General features: G+C 42.1%; 1 protein-coding gene and 1 long non-coding RNA gene across 2 annotated transcripts in view; one reads left to right on the plus strand and one right to left on the minus strand.

Moving 5' to 3' along the window:
• Positions 1–285: 285 nt before the first annotated feature.
• LOC143996805 (uncharacterized) lies at positions 286–8,742 on the minus strand. The gene is made up of 2 exons (XR_013277594.1): positions 8,191–8,742; positions 286–1,949 (listed from the first exon to the last, which is right to left on the minus strand). It is a non-coding gene; the product is annotated as an uncharacterized LOC143996805 (long non-coding RNA).
• Positions 8,743–11,766: 3,024 nt separating this feature from the next.
• The window catches only part of LOC143996806 (serpin B5-like), an 87,057-nt gene continuing 76,410 nt past the window's right edge, over positions 11,767–22,413 (plus strand). Inside the window, exon 1 of the mRNA XM_077492082.1 lies at positions 11,767–11,933. The gene's annotated coding sequence lies outside the window, so the exon portion shown is untranslated. The remainder of the gene's footprint in view (positions 11,934–22,413) is intronic.

Consider the following 22,413-nt stretch of genomic DNA (forward strand, 5'->3'; position numbering starts at 1 on the left):
GCTTTTACCAGATTTCAGGTCTTGTATTGCATTTTGTATTTCCGTTATGTTAATTGGGTCATTAAGTTGTTTTGCGTCAGAAGGGGGTAATGAAGGGATTTCACTATCTATAAGAAACTGTCGTATCATCTCCCCTCGTGTGTGTGGTATGTGGGCAGGTCTGTGTTGTGGGGGAATCCTGTATGTAAGGTGTTCGTCTTCTAGATTCCCCTGGATAGCCTAGGCTGGAGTGGCTCAATGGAGGTCCCAATCGCCGGCGGATAACCAAATACACATACTCGTGGGTACGTGGTAACTGATTACAAGGTTTAATGGGAGAGAGGACCGTCTTTTATGTGGTATTACACAAAAGCCCTGCCCTGTGAAGGGCCAATAGGGTCATTTACACATACATCAACAATTTAACTCATGACATTAGTTCTTTCCTGAAATGTAAGTTAAAGGTTATCTCCTGACAGTTATTTTGCCCTTTTAGCATCTACTGACTGACCATATTCTTGCGTAACCAGTCCTTATCTAGCTTTTGTGTCTCTCAGCAATGTATAGAAACGAAACTACAGGCAGATGTTCTGGAGAGACATGCAGATATCTGTCATCTAGTCACGTTATTTTGTACATAGTATGTTACGTACGCAATTCTGATACCTATTGAAATGCAAGCCTAAGCATATTGGTACTTGACTTAGTATTTCAATAGGTATCCCCTTATAATCCTCCCTTTGATCATTCTGTGATTTACATAATGATCATTCCTTTTCTAATTTAATAGCACAGGCTTCATACTCCGAACCCTCGTGCTCTTGGTTTTTATACCATACCGTTGGATCTTTAACAATGGAAATGAGTTTCAGATCCTCCGGAGTGGCTGTGTTTTTCCCTTTTTACATAAACATTTGATTATCTTATAACAGGCATATAAAAATAGAATGAAGAGGATCACAGTGGCAATTATCATGGCAGTATTTCGGAGCCAAGATATTAATCCCCCAAAACTAAAACTGCTCGAGAATGGATCCCAGTTTTTTCCTATATTTCTTGCCTCTTTCTGTAGTTTATTTACCTCTTCCCTGTGTTGGGCAATAACGTCATTGAAATGTTAAGTTTTGCTTGTTTGCAAACCTCGGCTCCATCTGTGGTGTTTCCCAGTTGGAAACACCAGTCTGGGAAGTGGCTTCTGCCTATAATTTGGAAAGTGAGGGTTTTATTTGAAAGGGTCCTAGTAACATTCGTTAGGACGATAGGGGGTGTTCCATTAAGGAGGGGGGTAAAATTCAAGGGGACTGCCATGAGAGGGATTCTAGCTGTACTGGGATGTAGCTTGCTGCAAATCCAGCATTTCTCAAAACCGGATTTTTGAGCATAGCTATATTTGAATTTTAGTAGTAACATCTTGTCAGTCAGTCCCTTAGGTGACTCATTAACGGGTACAATACTTCTGCTATGTCTTTGGCCGGGGGTATTATTCATCTTAGGTGGTCCACATATCCCTTTTAATAGACCTAAGTCTTTTGGATGATATATACAGTTGGCTATAAACCATGTGGGCAGGAATACAAATAGTACCAGACTACCCCAAAGGCATACAGCCTTCCCTGACACTGAAGGTAAAAACATTTCTACAAGTTCTTATGCTTGTCCTTCTTCCTCGCTATCGTGTAGGGTTTCAAGGGTTAATTGTCCAATGCCTTCCTGAATCTCTTGCAGTTCCGGTAGCTGTTCGGGTGGGTCGGGTCCTCCTTCAATAGGTGGGGGGTCGGGGGTTGTGGGAAGCGGTGGGCACTTTTTCAGCCTGCTGGCGTGGATCCAGGTGTTTCCTTGGTCAGTCAGGACCGCAGTTCTGGACACCTTTTCAACCTTCCAAGGTCCAGAGTAGATTGGTCCGATCCTTTTTTTGTGGGCCAGTTGCTTGACTAGCACTTGATCTCCTGGGATGAAGGGGTGTGTTGGCTCTGTGGAGAGAGGAGAAAAGGTGACAGAAACTTGTTCGTTCGTTTCATGAAGCATACTTACCAGGTTTTTCACGTACATTTCCTGTTGGGAATAAATGTCAATATCAGTGTCTTGGTCTAATGGGGGTAATTCTATGTTTGCGGGGACTCCCATCAAAATTTCAAAAGGTGAAAGTTTCGTTCTGGCGTGGGGTGCCGTTCTAATCTGGAATAGCACAGAAGGGAGGTGATCAAGCCATCCCTTCATTGTGCCCCCTGTGGCCTTTTTCAATTTATCCTTTATATTTCTATTCATTCTTTCCACTACCCCTGCGCTTTGAGGGTGATAGGGGATGTGTAGTTTCCATTGCAGCCCTAACAATTTAGCCACAGCCTGGGTAACGGAGGAGCTGAATGCAGGTCCCCTATCTGACCAAATAGATGTTGGTATGCCAAACCTACAAATCCAGTTATTCAGCAAGCATTTTGCTGCTATATTGGCTGTCTCACCTGCACAGGGAGTGGCTTCAACCTAGCCTGAAAATGTATCTACGACAACGCACATTTTAGGTTCCCCTTTTGTTTTGGCATGTGTGTGAAGTCTACTTGTAAATCTGTAAGGGGACCTATTGGTGGGGGTAGATGACCATGTAGGCCATGCCGTTTGCCCTGCACATTGTTTTGAGCACAGGTAAGGCAACTTGTGGTCAGGAGTTTGACTTGTTTGTTCAAGGCGTTTGTGCAGAAAGATTTGGTGTACATAGTGGCTAAAGGGACGGCACCTATGTGTCCTGGACCATGAAGGTAGGAGAGAATTAGAATACTGCTTGCCTCAGGTATTCCCAATATCTTCCCCTCTTTTGACCACAGACCCTCTGGGTCTTTGGTCAAGCCAGCCTTCACCCAATACAAGACATCTTCCTCAGTGGCTAATGATTGCATTTGTGCCACTACAGATTTAAAGTTAGGACAGGTGAAATGATCCTTAAAGTACATGGACGTGGGGGTGGGCTCCTGGGTGGAGGACTGGGCTGCCTTTTTCGCTTCTCGGTCAGCTAAGGCATTTCCCTTGGAAAGTCTGCTATTATCTGAAGAATGTGCTTTTACTTTAATTATTGCCACCTCTTTTGGGAGCAAAATAGCCCGAAGAAGTGCCTGAATCTGGGTAGCATTGGAAATAGGTTTATTATCTGCTGTTTTAAAACCTCTTTTAGCCCATATTACTCCGAAGTCATGCACCACCCCAAATGTATATCTACTGTCTGTGTAAATGTTCACCTTCTTATCTGTAAATAAAATGCAGGCCCTGGTGAGGGCTTCTAGTTCAGCCACCTGAGCCGAAGAGGGGGACAGTGGTTTGGCTTCTAATACCTTGTTTGGCAACTGGACTATTGCATATCCTGTTTGGAAGGTGGAATCGGAGGGACGGGAGCAACTACCGTCCACAAAAACATCGTCTGCATTGGTAATCGGTACGTCGGTGAGGTCTGGTCTTGGTGATGTGATAGACTCTACTTGTGTTATACAGTCATGAAACTGGTCTGGGTCTCGTGGTAGGCGTAACATGGAGTGCAAAAGACGGACGGCAGGGTTGTTGGCGGGAACATATTTGAGAGACAGATTGTCTGTGTTCATGAGGGAAATCTCATATCCACTGAGTCTTTGTGAGGTCATGTGTTGGGTGTTCATGTTTTGTATGAGGTGGGTGACAGAATGTGTGGTGTAAAGCGTCATCGGGTGTCCCAAGACCATCTTGTTGGCATCTTGTACGGCCATAGCACAGGCGGCTAAATTCTGAAGGCATGATGGCATGCCTTGAACCTGAAGGGGGAGTTTTTTAGATAGGTAGGAGACAGGGCGGTAGCCTGTTCCATGCTGTTGTGTCAAAACCGCGGCAAAAGAGGTCCCCGAGACTACACAGTATAGTTGAAAAGCTTTACCATAGTCTACCAACCCCAGGGCGGGTGCACATGACAAACTGTTCAATAGGGCCTGGAAGGCCTTAAGCCATTCCTCTGTCCAATCAACCTGCCTAGGGGCTGTTGAGGCGGTGGCCTCTCTTAGTATGCCATCATAATGAGAACAGTCGGGGATCCACTGGCGGCAATATACCACAGCGCCCAAGAATGAGAGCAGGGCTGCCTTGTCTTTTGGGGGGCTCAGAGCTTGTAGGGCTGCGGCGCGTTTGGGGAGACCATCCTTGTCCCCCTTTTTAGTATGCACCCCAAGTATTCCACTTGTGGCATACACCACTGTATCTTCTTTCTGGATGCTAAATGCCCGATGTGGGCTAGATGGTTCAACAGAGATGTGGAATCGACCGCACAATCTTCAGCAGTGCGACTGCACAAGAGCAAGTCGTCCACATACTGTATTAGCACCGACCCTCGCTCAGGCGTCCAAGATTTGACAGTCTCATTGAGTACCATAGAGAAGGCAGCAGGACTATCAACATACCCCTGAGGCAGGCGTGTCCAGGTTAACTGACCCGTCAACTGGCCCTCCGTCCAGGAGAAGGCAAACATAGGCTGGGCCTCTTCCGCAATGGGAATGCTAAAGAAGGCATTTGCTAAATCAATCACTGTGTAGCATAGAGAATGTGCCGGTATACATGAGAAGATAAAAGTGATGTCTGAGACTAGGGGTGGAAGTGGAATCACTTGTTTGTTAACTGCCCTTAGGTCTTGTACAAGTCTCCACTCCCCACTGGCCTTTTTTACGGGGTAAATGGGCGTGTTCCAGGGACTGATGATTGGTTTCAGGATACCTTTTGATATGTAATCATTAATTTGAGGGGAGATGCCTTTGACTTTCTCTGGGGGTAGGGGATACTGTTTTTGATATTGTATCCCCGCATCTGATCGCATTTGGGGTGCATATGGTGTGCAATTAATAAAGCCCACACTACCTTTGTTTTCTGCCCAAATTGTGTGATGGTCAAGGGAGGAAGGTATCATTAGAAAGAAACTCCTGTGTGCATGTCTTTTTGGGCTGTGTAAGTCACAAAGAGGGGAACTCGCAGTGAGGGAGCCGTCTTTGTCAAACTTAATGGTAATGTTCAACTGGGATAGTAAATCTCTGCCCATTAGGGACACTGGACAGGAAGTCAGGACAGCGAAACTCTGCATACATAGCTCTAGTCCATCCGGGGTAGAGACTGGTAAAGGCGGGGTGACGGAATGAGTGACCGATGTCCCATTTATTCCAATAGAGTGTCCCTCAGTACACAGTGGTGTGTCATACCTCTCATCATTTAATGAGCTAAAAGTGGCACCTGAATCAAGCAGGAAACACACTATGTGGTTGTCTACGCGTAATATAACTTGTGGTAGACTCTTCCATGATAGGTTGTGGCACACCAGACTGAGGGAAGGGACATACTCTAGGCATCCCTATTGGGGGTGTGTTTGTCGGGTAGACGGCCACTGCATGGGGATTCGAGGGGGAGGTCTGTTAGAGGTTGGGGTGTAGGGTGGCTGTGCAAGCGCATGGTTTTGAGATGGTGTTTGGGGAGGTGGCGGATATTGGGGGTACCTTGTAGTGTGAGGGGGGGGGCGATTAGCAGCGTTGTACCCCCTTCCCCTGCCCCTTGGATAGCTCGCCCTCTGTCTATATGGGCACTGTGATTTCCAATGTCCCTGTTCCCCACAATTGAAACATCCTTGGTCAGGTGGGTAGGGCTGCATGGTCATGAGGTGCGGTGGTGAGGATGAGGTTTCAGGTGTGACTAGGGTTTGTGTTTGTGTCAAGGAGGGGAAAATTCCCCCTTTTTGTTCAAAGACTCCTGAAGTCTCTCTGGACCTAGCGTCCTTCATGAATTCATCTGGTGCTTGCTCTGCCCATTTGGGGTTTGTGAATTTGAGCAAGTGCGTCACTTTGGGATCGCCTCCCGACATGATGGTAGTAGTAAATAATTGTGGTGTGGCCCCATCTACAGCTTTCCATAGGGAGTATACTCTGGTACAGTAATCATAGAATTTCTCTTTAGGTCCCTGCTTGGCTAGGATCAGTTCTTGGAGTGCAGATGATCCTTTGTATAATTTGGACCAATGACCTCCCATGCCTTTCCAAAAGGATATCCAATCCTTATTGATCTGGATATGGGTTGCCCATAGGTCGTCTACAGGGGCTACTTCTGGGCTGTCTGGATCTACAATGCTAAGAATACTTTTTATGTCATCTTTGTCAAGCCCTGTGCCTGCACTATATTTTGCCAGAAAGGTACCTGCATCTCGTGGATACTTCTTGGGATTGGGACATAGTTCTTTTATTTTGGAGAGTGTACCCAAAGGTAATGGTATATGCACCTCGGTGTTCCCCATGGTCATCAAAGGTGCTTTGAATGAAGCCCCTACTACTTCTTTCTCAGTTTTCTCTTCTATGGATAATGTCCCTTTTTTACTAATTGGACCTGACTCCTCAATTTTGGGAATAGGTGTCTCTTTTGTATGGCTTCTTGTAGTGGTGGGGGGCAGTGATATAATCCTATCCTGCGCTTCTTTTAACATTTCCTCCTTATTCCCTAATTGCCTTCTTAACTTTTCTAGTTCCTTTTTTAGGTCCTCCATCTTTTGTTCCTCTCTCTCTTTTCCCTCCTGGAATTCCTTCTCCCTTTCTTCTAAGCCTTTCTGATACATTTCTAACTCTATTTTCCTATCCACTTCTACCTTTTCTGCCTCATTGAGGGCTATTTCTTTTTGTTTTAGTTCTTCCATAAGTTTTTCTAACTCAGTTCTCCTTTTCCCTATTCTCTCTTCTTCCTCCTTTTTCTTCTCTTCAAACTCTTTTATCTGTGCCTCTAATTCCTGCTTTTCAGGACTACCCACTTCTTCTTGTCCTGTAACTTCTTCCTGTCTCCCCTCTTCCTCTCTTCCCCTACTTACTTGTTCCCATTGGGCCACTTGTTGTGGTGTTGCTGTGGTGTGTGCTATGGCGGCTAGGACTACAGGATCCAGTGAAGGATATAGTTGAAGGTATGAACCTGGCGTCCCATCCTCGTTTTTTACCATAACATAAGGTGGGGGTGGACATTGAGGCGGGGGAGGAGGAGGTGAAGGGGGTGCAGTGGCTTCAGCCATAGCACTGGGTCCTATATTTGGAGTAAGCTTCGTAGTTTTATTAATATGCTTCTTTTTATATTTGCATAGACATTTATCCCATGCATGGTAACAATCTTTCATATATTGAATATTTTCCCACTTCCCTGGAGGGTACGAATTTTTGTGGATTTGGCATATTTTACTTACTTCCTGCCAGTCTTCCTCAGTACAAGGACCATATGGCCCTGGGTCATGTATCCCCAATTGCTGACACCTTTCTCGGACTTGTGTCCAAAATGGTTCTACCTGGGGGCCAGGGATCATATTACTGACAAATTCATAGGGTGATGGGGTGGCCATGGCTTGGGTTGCTGCAGAATTCCCCATCTAGTAGTCTGGGCAGTGTGTCTAGTGGCAGGACACAGGTGATAACACCCGGTTTGTTCAACAATCCGGTCTCTGGTCTGGGAGTAGGATCCCTGATCTTTTTGGGGTAGATGGACTTATATAAAACTATGAAGATTTACCCTTAATATACGATGAAGGGTAAATCTTTCCTGGTGGCGGGATATACCCCTCTTACACCAAGTCTGCAAGAGAAGCCTGTAGGTCTAGTGGTCAAAAGAATCTACCTTTCATAAATGCTAAGAAAAAAAAATAAACCTAGCGTGCAGTGTGAACAGGCGGGTGCTACCTCACTACAATCTGGTTCTTAATACTCTGTATTCATTTAACAACATTTGGGTTTATTCAAACAGATATCCACTCTATATAATTATATCTTATACAACGTTAATACTCTATATACTTACGCTTGCACCTAAAGAGAAACAGACATATTTTTATGGTTTAAGATTTCAGCTTTAAAACCTTACATGTACATTATCAAGTAATCACATCATGATGCATTTCATTATTTATAGTGCACTTTAAAAGTTCTCAAGTGGGCGTCCATTTAGCCAATCCTTATGTCACGGGCGTATATGATACCTCCCGTGTTAGAATATAATCATGAATATCTCTCTTAGTTTATAGTCGGACCAACCTAGTCAGACTCCTCAGTACCTGCGAACCCTTTTCACCCCCCAAGGGACCAGCCTAGTCCGTTGCGAAGGCACAGTTTATATATATATATACAATTAAATTTCTTATAATGGTTGTTTGGACAGGTCAAGCATAAACGCCAATTACCATAAAAAGAGGTAAAAGTGTAAATGACTTACCTGTGCAAACCCCACTTTCTGGTACCAAAACTGTAAGGTGTTCGTCTTCTAGATTCCCCTGGATAGCCTAGGCTGGAGTGGCTCAATGGAGGTCCCAATCGCCGGCGGATAACCAAATACACATACTCGTGGGTACGTGGTAACTGATTACAAGGTTTAATGGGAGAGAGGACCGTCTTTTATGTGGTATTACACAAAAGCCCTGCCCTGTGAAGGGCCAATAGGGTCATTTACACATACATCAACAATTTAACTCATGACATTAGTTCTTTCCTGAAATGTAAGTTAAAGGTTATCTCCTGACAGTTATTTTGCCCTTTTAGCATCTACTGACTGACCATATTCTTGCGTAACCAGTCCTTATCTAGCTTTTGTGTCTCTCAGCAATGTATAGAAACGAAACTACAGGCAGATGTTCTGGAGAGACATGCAGATATCTGTCATCTAGTCACGTTATTTTGTACATAGTATGTTACGTACGCAATTCTGATACCTATTGAAATGCAAGCCTAAGCATATTGGTACTTGACTTAGTATTTCAATAGGTATCCCCTTATACTGTACAGTTTAGAATAGAACTCTTGAAAAAGGTCAGCTATTTTTTCAGGCATGTGTTCCAGGAATCCCTTGTCGTTTCGTATCGCATGTATATGGTTAGACATCTTTGCATCCCTTAGGGCTCTAGCGAGTTGTTTTCCGCTCTTGTCGCTGTGTTCATAAAATATGCTTTTACGGAAAAAAAGAGCTTTCTGAGTTTGAATTTGTAGCAATTGTAATAAGGAATGCCTGCAGCAGGCAAGCTCTTCCGCTGCTGAAGCCGTAAGGGATTGCTTATGCTGTGCCTCTAGTTTTGAGATTTTATTGGCTAATTCCGTTATGGCAACTATTCGCTCCTTTTTCCTTTTGGCTCCCCATTTTATAAATTCTCCCCTGATTACGCTTTTGTGAGCTTCCCAATTAGTAAGTGGGTTGGTGTCGGAATCTGCGTTGTTGAGAAAGTATGTGTTAATAGATTCTTGAATATCATCACAAATGATCTGGTCAGTCAATAAGGCGGCATTCAATTTCCAATTGTAGAATTTCTGTTTGTGTGGGGTTGGTTTAAGAGTGATAGCAGTAGGGGCATGGTCCGAGATAGTAAGAATACCAATATTCGCCCTTTCTAGGTTAATGAGGTCCCTCTGGGAGACGAAAATTAAATCAATTCTGGAATATTTTTTGTGTGGTGCTGAGTAGAAAGTATAGTCTTTCCCTGTTGGGTGCACGGATCTCCATGAGTCCACCAGGGAAATAGAGCTCAGTAGGACCTTGATTCTTTTTAGAATTTTATAGGCAATGTGAGTATGTCCCGTGGAAGAATCTTGAAGTGGGGATAAAGGTATATTGAAGTCCCCTCCTAGAATAGTGCAACCCTCTGCGAACCATTTCAATTCATTTACAATTACATTGCAAAAGGTAATGTGGGCCTTATTCGGAAAATATACATTCGCTAATGTAACTGGAGAGCCTTCCCAAGTGCCTTTTAGGAAGATATAGCGACCTTCTGGATCAATTAGTTGGTTGGTCAGATCAAATGGTGCGTGTTTGTGTAGGAGAATGGAAACACCTTTAGTCTTAGCTTGTGGATTCGTGGCATGGAAAGCTTTGGTATATAGATTGTCAGTGAGTTTTGGGATATTTTGACCCTTGAAGTGTGTTTCCTGTAAAAATACTATGAACGGTTTCGTTTTCTTGATTTCTTTTAGAAATTTGGTTCTCTTCTCGGGAATGTTTAGCCCGTTAATGTTGTGTGAGATTAGAGTTGGTGATTTGCCTAGAAAAGAGTAGGCCATTATAGAGGGGGGAGTGAGGAACACACAAAAAAAAAAAAAAAGAAAATAGGGGGTGGTGTGGGGTGTAGGTTAGAGAGATGGTAGAGACCAATTGGGGGTTGTAGTGAAGTGGGTTGAGAGTGTCTCTCTGGAGTCGAGATGCTGATCCACGTCAACAGTTGACGTGATGTCCCAACTTCTATCATCTGAAATAAGGAGCACAATGTGATGCCTCAACTGTCAGCAGAGAGCTGATAGAATTTTAAGGGATCCTACATGCCCTTGGTTATTGCTTCTAAAGACAAAACTATCCAACCAATCTAGAAATTATTTTTTGCTGCTATATTTCTATGCAAAAAAACGGACTAATGACCTGGAAATGATCCTCTCCTCCATCTCATTCAGAGCTGAAAAACTTCATTCTGCCTTTTCTCTATACAAGCTTATATATACCAGCAGGGGTTCTCCCAAGTGATTTGAGAACAGTTGGGGTTCATGAATACATTTTACACTCACTATGGTTATGCCAGGGGACCACATAATTATCTGCATATGTACTTTTTTTCTGATGGAATTTTTTCACCATGTCTGATCTTCTCACCACGACTCTGAAGGACAAAAGTTTGTGAATTTGTGTTAACTCTTATGCCCCATACACACGATCAGATTTTCTGACAACAAATGTTGAATGTGAGCTTGTCAAAGTCCAACTCTGTGTATGCTCCATCGAACATTTGTTGTCTGACTTTCCGCCAACAAATGTTGGCTAGCAGGTTCTCAAATTTTACGCCAAAAAATGTTTGTTGTTGGACTTTTCGGTCGTGCGTACACAAGTCCGTCGGACAAAAGTCCACGCATGCTCGGAATCAAGTATAAGCCGGAAGAGCTCGGTCGTTTAAAACTAGCGTTTGTAATGGAGATATCATGTACGTCTTGTACATCAGTACGCTCGTAATTGTTGGCCAACATTTGTGTGACCTTATGTATGCAAGACAAGTTGGAGCCAACATCCTTCTAACAAAAATTTATGTTTTTTTTGTCGGAAAGTCCATTTGTGTGTATGGGGCATTACACTTTTAATTTGCTTGTTTATATATGTAAAATGTAATAATCAGAATCTAAAAAAATAAGTTAAAGATGTATATAAGGTTTACATTTTTATACTCTACTGTTGATAGAGGGTCGATAAGGGAACACAGACCTCAACTACTAACATTTTAACTAATAAATATGATTTATTTTGGTCAAATGAGCTATGAAATATACATATACGTGTGCAGTCAGGTTATTAAAATAGGAATAAATTGCACATTGTGTGGCCTTGTTTGCTTTGTAAATAAATGTCTATACTTGGTACAGACCAGGGAATATCACAAATAAACAAACCTCTTTTACAATGCATTCTTAAATCAAACAATTTTCATGCGCTAATGTTAAATCAAGCAATGGATGAGCACAACTGGGAACTGTGGGGGTGTGAATATTTTATAGATGTGACTAAGTGCTACTGCGTCTCATTTATTATGATACTTTTTTTGAAAAAAGGACAATAAAGCATGTTTTATATGGGCAATAATGCGACTTTGGGGACCCATCTTAAATTTGTATAAACTAAGTAGATTAAAGGAGTCAATGAGAAGTGGATCAGATCCTGTATTTCACAAGACTAACAAGAGGCAGTAGGTTTCATGCATGAGCATGTTCCAGTGCTACAGCTTAATCTAGCCACTACCCTGCTATGCTCTGCAAATGCTGCCAATACTTATCATTTTTCTTGGGTAGGAATAGGACTGACTCATACCTGCCTTCATACATGTTAGAGGGTGTGTTTCCTAAGCTCAGGCACAATTACAGCTTATTTCAGCACTTAAGGGTAGCTGAATTCTAACAAAGCTTGTTCTGTTCTGCATCTCGGAACTACTAAACAATCAGGTAAGCAATGAAAATATTCTAAAGTTTTAACATGTATTTTAAAATCTTTAATGTTCCTCCTTTAAAGTCAAGAGCTAATATGTATTTATTATAAAGAAAAGTAGAGCGTGTTGTCTTTTACGGCCAGTCTCATATTGATATTGATATAGCCCTGAGTCTTAAATTAAATTTCAGTATCCAGGTTCTCTTCTCTATCCTTTCCAGATTGCCAAGAACACCTAACAATAATGTGAGCATGTTTTGCCTTATATGGAGTAAAGTATGAATATATGAATACTTGAATGTGTAAATGCATTTCCAGTATGTTAGATGTACCTTTTCTGAAAATTACATATGAATAGAAGAATAAATGAATGCAAGTCACAACAGGGTTATATATTTCAATGATACCATGGCGACGTTTAATGTTTCTGCATCCTGTTATGATCCTGTAAGTGTACAGATGTTCAATAAGCCTTTATTGTCTTGATGTATACATTGTATACATACAGTATGTATACACCAAATTTTGTTCTAAAACCTCTCAAGACCTTCTGCTCTCTAGCTCCCTCGTCACCTCCTTCCATGCTCACTTTCAGGACTTTTCCAAAGCCTCTCCAAACCTTTGGAATGCCTTACCCCAATCTGTCTGCTTATCTCCTACTCTATTAGCTTTTAAGATGATCCCTGAAAACCCTTCTCTTCAGAGAAGCCTATCCTACCCACACCTTTCATTTTCTCCATCAGCTCACCCCCCACAGTTATTACCTTTTGTTCCACTTGACCCTCCCTTCTAGATTGTAAGCTTTAACGAGAAGGGCCCTCTGATCCCTCCTGTATTGAGCTGTATTGTAAGTGTACTATCTGCCCCCATGTTGTAAAGTGGTACGCAAACTGTTGGTGCTATATAAATCCTTTATAATAGTCATAAAAGTATACATGTGCAATATAGATTTAAAGTGGTATTAATCCCAAAACCCAAAGTCTATTCTAAAGCAGTTTATCAATCATTAGATGTGGTGGCTGTATTCATTTTCTTTTTCCAGGCTTTTTTCCCCCTTTGTTTTCATCTGATGACCTTGCCAGTAACACACCTGTTCCCCACTAGCCCTGTACGTAGGGGTACCTTTCCCGTGTGGGTGTGCTCATCAATGCCCCAGACCAGGCAAAACCATGCTCATGTGAAAGTCAACAACATGTAGGCAGCCAGACTTAAAGATGAGCTATACACTGTATGCATTGGTGCATTTTTCCAGAGTTCCTCTGTAAAATGTGTTGTCCCATGTTACTACAAACCTTTCCCGATGTATGTTGCATTTAGGAGGGACACTGAGTCTATACCCTCTCCACCAGTCCAGCATTCTCTGCCTCCTCACTCCCAGTGACAGAATGGGGTCCCACCGAGCACAAGCTTGGACCACATGTGTACTCTAATTAACTCCTTCCACTCTCCCATATCATGCGGCTAGATTTAAAAGGTCTTTGTACCATGGGTTTGGTCCCAGATACTTTGAGGAAACTGACCGCCAAGGAAGTAGCCAGAGCATTGACTTCCTTGCTACTGGAGGACCTATAATCTTTGTTGGGTACCACGCTTCATGACCAACTGCCATACACTTCTCACCAGTCCTTGGCTACCCATGGCAACTGCTCTCCAACTCCAACCTTTCATAGAGGCCTTGCTTCATACCCCATGTGTGCTTTACAGGCCCTTTTCTTCTGATTTGCCAAGTACCATCATGCACCCCTTCAGAGTAACTTCAGACCAAGCTCAAGATTCATTGCATTACATTACAATGGTTAAATTCAACTCAGTTTATTTCCTAACTAACTATTCTGTGGCTGCCCAAGCATACCTGAGAAGGTGAGAGTCCAAAACTGGCAGTGTCCAATGCTGGTAAATTCCATAGGGTGGCAGATGAAGGTTAAGTTCCTCTCGATAAAATTGACCTTTCCGGCCCCATTGCAGTCCTATTTGGCAAAAGTCCCTGAGCCCAGCCTTATCCCTGTGTTTGTGTGTATGTATATATATATATATATATATATATATATATATCAACCGGGAAAGAAGGCAGGACCCAAAAATCATGGAAAACTGTTAATAAACACTTAACTCTTCCCTGGCCTGAGCAGCCTAAGCTCACTTGCTGTAACAGTATTCCTTTTGTAGGTACCTGCCTACACAGCTCATGAATTAGAGTTCACCCAATTTGGATGAAGGAGCACAGAGACACCTTTGGGCAGCAGCATTGTCCATGTTGGGGGATGGGCATGTTTGTTGCACAAGCAGATTTAAATACACTAGTAAACTGAAGCTGAACTCCAGCAACACTTTATAAGCAGTTACAGCAGCAATTTTATAAGCAGTTACAGCAGAAACACAAAGTGTTAAAAGTGTCAGTTAATGTCAGATTGTCCACTGCAATATCGCAATCCCTCTATAAGCCGATGATCACCGCTATTACTAGTATGAAAAAAAAAAGAAAGAAAACTTTCAGTATATATGCCATAGTTTGTAGAATATGTAGCAGAATACATATTGGCCTACATTTATAAATAAATGTGATTTAAAAAAAAAAAATTCTATGGAATATGTTCTATAGCAGAAAGTACAAAATATATACCACCAAAATAAAGCCGTATTTGTGGGAAAAATTACATAAATCTAATTTAGGTACAGTGTTACAGAATTGTCAGTTAAAGTAGCGCAGTGCCGTATCACAAAAAATGGCCTGGTCATGAAGGGAGGTAAGTTTTCCGGAGGTCAATTGGTTGTTAAACCATTTTTTCAGTTTTGGATGGATTGGTGAGGTGTTAGACCCTTTGTCAGGTTAAGGGTTTAACTCAGGGTTGAGTGATCATACTAATTACCCCTCAAGATTCCTCCAATTTGATTAGAATCCGGTAAGGCACTGGCTTGTTTTGATATATGAATCTTTAAATGTTCTTGGCACTTTCCTCCTTGCTCAGATTTCGTTGTTTTTTTCCTGAAGAAGGTCACTATCACCAGGACTAAAATGCAGGGAAAATCCAAATTTTTGATCTGTCATTGGAAAAAACAGAGGGGAAATCTTCCAATGGGGACACTAGTTTTGGTGACAACTGTATAGGAGGGTATTAGCTTCACTTTAGGTCATTTTCTTTTTGTTTCCTATTTTAGCTACAGGCCACAAGCTAAAAGGAAATCTATCCAATTGGACATAAATAACCTGTCCCTACTCCATCCTTAATGAAAAAAAGTGTTGGCCTTAGATAAACTTTAAAAACAAAACCCTCCTTGCAACTTTCCTGTGTAATGGAACAGATAGGTATCAGCAACTTGCTGTCAGTGTTCATTGCTGGCTGCTGATTGTGCCAGCAACTCAATGCCTCAAAAGTCCTATATGTAGCTAAAAAAAATAAACTGCCCAGGGCTAAAAGGGCAAAGAGAGACTCTGTTCAGTCTTTCATATTTCTATACTTGTCATTGTCTGGAGCTTCCTCTAATGTCTGCTCTGTGCACCAAATTCTGCTGCTCTTTCTTGCCTTAGGCAAGCAAGATAATGGGGCGTCAACTAAAAATGGGTGGAGGACTAATGATGCTTAGATTACAGTTTATTGAGTCAGCATGGCAGATGGATAAATCTTTTGCCAGTTAGCACAGCATAGCTTAGCAGTCAAGTGGAAGTCAAGGCATTTGACTTAACGTGGGAAGGTCTGGAGGGTAAATATATCCAATTGACCTTGTACAGTAAACCCAGCTTATATGAGGGCTTTTTAATTGTTGTAACATGCCAAAGCAATTTGAAAGCTGCAATGACCATTTTGCAGTTTCAAAACTGTTAGCTCTGCAAATACCTTATTAAAATAGTGTATACTAGTTATGATCAATACTCCAGTTATGTAATGTAATTAATTTTCCAGAGTTTTTGCACATCTTTAACAATGGCCTCATAACTTTTAACTGATTTTAACTGATGCTCTCGAAAACAGTGATTTGGACGAGGTCTAAAAGTTCCTGTCCACAAATATTATTATATTGGCTGCCAAATTCTTCTACATTCATAGTGTGCTTTAAACAAGTGTCTTTTTGTTCCTTTGTTTAGGATGGCCATACTGAACACTTTAACTGACATAAAAACATTTCAGCCTTTAAATCAGTGTATGGAAGCAGTTTAAAAAAATAGTGCTGGAATCTAGAGGTGCTAGGATTGTTATTGCCCAGTAAACTTAGAAGTTTAGTTAGGAGAAAACTGCTGTCATACATGAAAGATAAACCAAAACGAGGGCCAAACCCTAAAGGGCATGGCTTTCCCTTGGTCATGTAACAGCAAACTGAATCATTACTGTTATGGTGGCCTCTTGCTGTTCTTTCAAATTCTGCAATAAGGGTTCATTATCATGTTACAGGGGAATGTGATCACTTCTATGTTGCAGGAAAAGTAAGTGACCGGTACTATGATATAGAAGACTGTAAAGGGTTGATATCATGTCACCATGGTATAGTACACTGAGTGACCACCGCTCTGCATTGACTGGGGGCATTGCTAGGGTTATGAAAGCCTTGCAGCACCCTTGAACTCCCTGAGGAGAGCAGCAATGGTGGATGTGGCCAAATTTACGAGGTTCTTAAAGGCATAGAGAGAGTAAAGAGAGCAGGGGTCAGGAATACAGAACAGGCAGAGCACAGGGGTAAGGCTTATTTAACACACTGAATGCATGGGTCAAGAATGCATAACACAAGGGTCAGGAGTAAGTACCTATTAGGATGTAGAGACAGGAGTACATAACAAACAAAGCCCAGGGGTCAGGAATGGGTATATAGAAGGGGTTGGGAGTGCATAACGTACAGAGGTCAGGTGGGCATACTTTTTGTAAGTATCAAGAGTGCCTAATGCTAGAGTTCTGGGGTCAGGAATGCATAATAAACAAAGCAAAAAGTCAAGCGTGCATAACGCCGATCAGGAATGAGGGAGTAGGAATGTGTAAGGTACAGAGGTCAGGGGTCAAGAGCACATAACGCAAAGAGTCAGGAGTGCATAAGTACAGAGCACAGGAATCAGGAGTAATTAATACACAGTTTGTAAGGGTCAAGAGCAAGACACAGAGCGCAGAGGTCAGATGTGAGTAATGCAAAGATTGATTTGGTCAAGAGTGCATAATGCACAGAGGAAAAGGGTCAAGAGCACATAAAGTGCAAAGCACTGGGCTCAGGAGTGCATGACACACAAAGCGAAAGGGTCAAGAGTGCATAATGCACAGAATGCAGGGGTCAAGAGTACATAAGGCAGAATGCAGGGGTCAGACAAATTCCCCCTCTCAGAAACAATTCCCCCCTGCTTCTCTGGAAAGAAATTGCCTTTAGTATAGTGGTCATTGCTGAATGCATCCGACTGCATATTTTTCTTGAATTTAAGTACTTTGGCTGCTGCTGGCATCTGTTCCTGCCTGCAAAAAGAGGAATAACCACTCCAGGTGAGACAGGGAAATGAATCCCTCAGCAGGTAACCCCACAGGTGCTGGCCCGGCTCGCCTGTCTGCTGGACCATCAGTCACCAGTTAGACCTGGAGCACAGAACTGAGGACGAGTTTTCCAGCCCTTTCTTTGCCTTTGTGCTAGAGGTTTGACAGGTGGTCCATTGGCTGGCAGGCAGGAACAAAAGTCAACAGCTGCCAAAATGCCCAATTTCAGGAAAGAAATGCAGGCAGTTGTGACGTTTAGACCCTGGGCACTTAGCAAAAGATCCAATGATTGACCACAGCAAACAGCATACAATTCAAACATTGTTCAGAGCCTGTAGAAGGACATAATGGGCCCTGGAAGCTTGCATATTTAATAACTTAAAATGTATTTCCACTTTTTCACTCAAATTAGAGAAAACCCCACTCACACATCATGCCTAAAGATGTTTTTTTTTTAAATATTCTTTACCTTTTAGATGTTTCTAAGGAAAATGTGTCATGACTGACTGCAAGGTTTTTTGAAAAATGTTAAAATATAGTTACAATTGATAAGGATGATCTGCCTGCACATTATAAACAGGGTTAAAATGATTGTAAAGTCCCTCTTTGGTGCTCCTGGCCCCAGCTCCCTGTGTCTATTCAGACACGGAGCCCCGGTTCTGGGTCTGCCTATCTACTGTAAGTCTCAAGTAACTTCTAATGTGCCATGCAACCAGACCTCTACCTGTGAGCCGTAGGAACACTTGCCTAATAATCTGTGTCAGGACCTGAATCACCTACTTGTTGCACAGTGGTCCCCTGGGCATAAAGTTATAGTTCCAGTCTCCACCAGCGGGTATCTCCCAGCAGCCAGTAGTTTCTTGTAATAAGTCTCCACCTGATGCTGGTTGTTGGAAGTGTATTTATGTACTCTCCTCTACTAGTTCCCCTTGCATCAGTGTTTTGATTTGCTTTCTGTGCTAGTCTGTAGCTCTATCTCTGCATCCTGCACCCTGCTGCCTTATATCTGATCCCCTTGTTCCTATGCACTGTCGTTATTCCCCCCCCCCCCCTTTGCATCCCTGGTTTTCATTATTACCCATTTCCTTATCTTGTAAATATTTTAATTATTGTATATAGTTAATGTTGTTAGGCTTCCTGTCACTAAGGCATCTTGGTTATACTGTATGATTGTCATTCACTTGTATCTTCATGTTTGCTTGTTTCTTGTTTTTCTGTGTTTGTCTTTTTTTTTTGTATGCCACGTACACACGACTGGTTTTCCCGTCAGAATAAACTGACGGTCTTTCCGACAGAGTTCCGCTGAAATGGACTTGCCTACACACGATCACACCAAAGCCTGTTAGTTTAGAAGGGGGTGACGTAGAACGTTTACGATGGGACTAGAAAAAGGAAGTTCAATAGCCAGTAGCCAATTGCTGCCCTTTTTGGTCCATTGGAATAGAATACAGACAAATGGTTTTCCCGATAGGAATTGATTCCGTTGGAAAGATTTAAAACATGTTATGTTTCTAGGTCCTCTCAGAATTTTCGAAAGAAAAAGTCTGATGAAGCCCACACACAATCGGAATAGCTGATTAAATTATTCCGTCTGACCTTTTCTGAAGGAAAGTCCGGTCGTGTGTATGCGGCATTATTGTTAATACATTTACTTCACTATAGTCTGGTCTGAGTTTCTAAGTGGAGCCACTCAGATCTGATTATCTTTGCTGAAGAATCCTAACACCCTACTTCTTGTCTGGATTAGGGACTGTTCTTCAATGGGAACATGTGGTCTTTCTCTCTCTCATGTTGCACCTTTGTGCTATGGGTTCCGAAAAGCTACAATGCATCACAACATGTAATTTAATAGAAGTTATAAAAAAAGTAAAATAAGTAAGCACTGTGATCTAATTGAACAATGCTTAGCAGTGCATGGTAGCATGTGTGTGAAGCACCCTAATGTGCATCGACTGGTGTGAAAGCCTTTAAGCTCCAAACTTCCTGCAGTAATCAATGACTAACACAGAGTGGCACATAATTGTGAAGTAGAAGGAAAATGATAAATGGTTTTCAAAATATTTTACAAATAAATATCAGAAAAGTATGGTGTGCATTTGTATTCAGCTCCCTTTACTCTGATACCCCTAATTGAAATCTGCTGGAACCAATTGCCTTCAGAAGTCACCTAATTAGTAAATAGAGTCCACTTGTGTGTAATTTAATCTCAGTATAAATATAACTGTTCTGTGAGGCCAAAATACACCCCAGACAGGTCAGGAATAAAGTTGTGAAGAAGTTTAAAGCAAGATTAGGTTATAACAAAAATATTCCAAGCTTTGAACATCTCATGGAGCACTGTTCAATCCATCATCCAAAAATGGAAAGAGTATGGCACAACTGCAAACCTACCAAGACATGGTTGTCTACCTAAACTGACAGGCCGGGCAAGGAGAGCATTAATCATAGAAGCAGACATGGTAACTCTGGAGGAGCTGCAGAGATCCACAGCTCAGGTGGGAGAATCTGACTACAGGACAACTATTAGTTGTGCACTCAAAAATCTGGCCTTTATGGAAGAGTGGCAAGAAGAAAGCCATTGTTGAAAGAAAGCCATAAGAAGTCCCATTTGCAGTTTACAAGAAACCATGTGGGGAACACAGCAAACACGTGTAAGAAGGTGCTCTGGTAAGATGAGACCAAAATTAAAATTTTTGGCCTAAAAGCAAAAAGCTATGTGTGGCGGAGAACTAACACTGCACATCACCCTGAACACACCATCCCCACCGTGAATCATGGTGGTGGCATCATCATGTTGTGGGGATGCTTTTCTTTAGCAGGAATAGGGAAGCTTGTCAGAGTTGATGGGAAGATGGATGTAGCCAAATCATAGAAGAAAACCCGTTAAGCCCCATACACACTATCAGATTTTCTGCTGTTTTTTTCCCTCAGATTTACCAAAACCATATAATATGAGGTCAAACCTTAGGAGTTTCAATTTGTATGGAATCAGTCAGGCAATTGCACTACATGGTTTTGGTGAATCTGAAGAGAAAAATCAGCAGAAAATCTGATAGTGTGTATGGGGCTTTAGAGTCTGCAGGTTTGAGAGTGGGGCAGAGGTTCACCTTCCAGTAGGACAATGACCCTAAACATACAGCTAGAGCTAGAATGGAATGGTTTAGATCAAAGCATATTCATGTGTTAGAATGGCCCAGTCAAAGTCCCGACCTAAATCCAATTGAGAATCTGTGGCAAAACTTGAAAATTGCTATTTACAGATGCTCTCCATCCAATCTGACAGAGCTTGAGTTATTTTACAAAGAAGAATGGGCAAGTGTGATTTTTTTTAAAAATGCAAAGGAACAGTATAAAAATGCAAAAAAATAATAAAATAAATTATTAACTTTTTTTTAAGTGCCCCCCGTCATTGTGGTGAAAGTGATGAATGTATATGTAGGTCACACCCACATATGTAAACAGTGTTGGCACCACACATGTGAGGTATCACTGCGAACATTAGAGGAAGAGAAATAATTCTAGCAGTAGATCTCCTCTAAAATGATAGCCCATAGAAATGTTTAAAATACCACCTGTGGAAATGTTTAAGTACCGTAGTTTAACGCCATTCCACGATCAGATTTTAAAGCATGACATGTTAGGTATCTAATTACTCTGCATAACATCTTCTTTCATCTTCGTTGTATATGTTATGTGTTTTTTTTTAAATAAATAAAAGTGTATTTTTTTCAAAAAATTGCGTTTGTAAAACTGCTGCCCAAAACCGTGTGACATAAAAAATTGCAACAGCGCCATTTTTTTTCTAGGGTCTCTTCTAAAATAAATAAATATATATATAATGTTAGATTGTTCTAAGTAATTCTGTAGCAAAAAATACTGTATTTTACTTGTGAACAACAAATTTCAGAAAAAGGCCTGGTCAGCAAGTGATAATTATAGATAGAAACCAAGAAATGATGTATGGTAATACAAACTTTGCATGGTAGTTGGTGCTGCAAAACAGACAGGCAGTTTGTTTTCATTGTGTCTGCAGGGAAGATTTTGTTACTCACACGGGTGTGTCAGAGTCAGACACAGAAAAATGTGTGAATAGTTCTTGTATATGTGTGGGAGGATAGATAGATCATTTCTCCCAACTTTGAAAATTGGCAAAGGGAGACAACATTAAAAGGTAAAAAGAAGATGCTGCACGTGGAGCGCAGGCTGATTTGCTGATTTTCTAAACTATTTTCAGATCTGGCCATTCGGCCCAACTGTCTGGGTTGAGTAAGAAGGGCAGTGCACAGCTGTCATTAGTATGTAGGACAGTATACAGGTGTCAGTAGTTTGTAGGGCTGTATGCAGAGGTTAGTAGTTTGTAGGGCAGTGTACAGAGGTCAGTAGTTTGTGGCGCAGTATACAGGGGTCACTAATTTATAGGCAGTGTACAGAACTCATTCGTTTGTAGGGCAGAGTACAGGGGTCAGCAAGAAAAAGTACAGGTGGAATACAGGTCAGAGTACAGGGGGTCAGCAGGTCAGAGTACAGGGTGTCAGCAGGTCAGAGTACAGGGGGACAGCAGAGCAAAGTACAGGGGTCAGCCCAGCAGAACAGAGTACAAAGGTCAGCAGAGTAGAGTACAAGGATCAGCAGGGCAGAGTACAGGAGGTCAGCAGAGCAGAGTACAAGGGTCAGCAGAACACAGTACAAGGATCAGCAGAACAGAGTACAAGGATCAGCAGAACAGAGTACAGAGGTCAGCAGCGCAGAGTACAAGGATCAGCAGGGCAGAGTACAGGAGGTCAGCAGGGCAGAGTACAGGAGGTCAGCAGGGCAGAGTACAGGGGGTCAGCAGGGCAGAGTACAGGAGGTCAGAAGGTCAGAGTACAAGTGGTCAGAAGGTCAGAGTACAGGGGGTCAGTAGGGCAGAATACAGGGGGGTCAGCAGGGTAAAGTACAGGAGGTCAGCAGAACAGAGTACAAGGATCAGCAGAATAAAGTACAGAGGTTAGCAGCGCAAAGTACAAGGATCAGCAGGGTAGAGTACAGGGGCTCAGCAGGGCAGAGTATAGGGGGTCAG

This window comes from Lithobates pipiens, unplaced genomic scaffold, assembly GCF_037356315.1.
Source record: "Lithobates pipiens isolate NorthernLeopardFrog02 unplaced genomic scaffold, aLitPip1_a1.2 Scaffold_19, whole genome shotgun sequence".
Taxonomy (NCBI): Eukaryota; Metazoa; Chordata; class Amphibia; order Anura; family Ranidae; genus Lithobates; species Lithobates pipiens.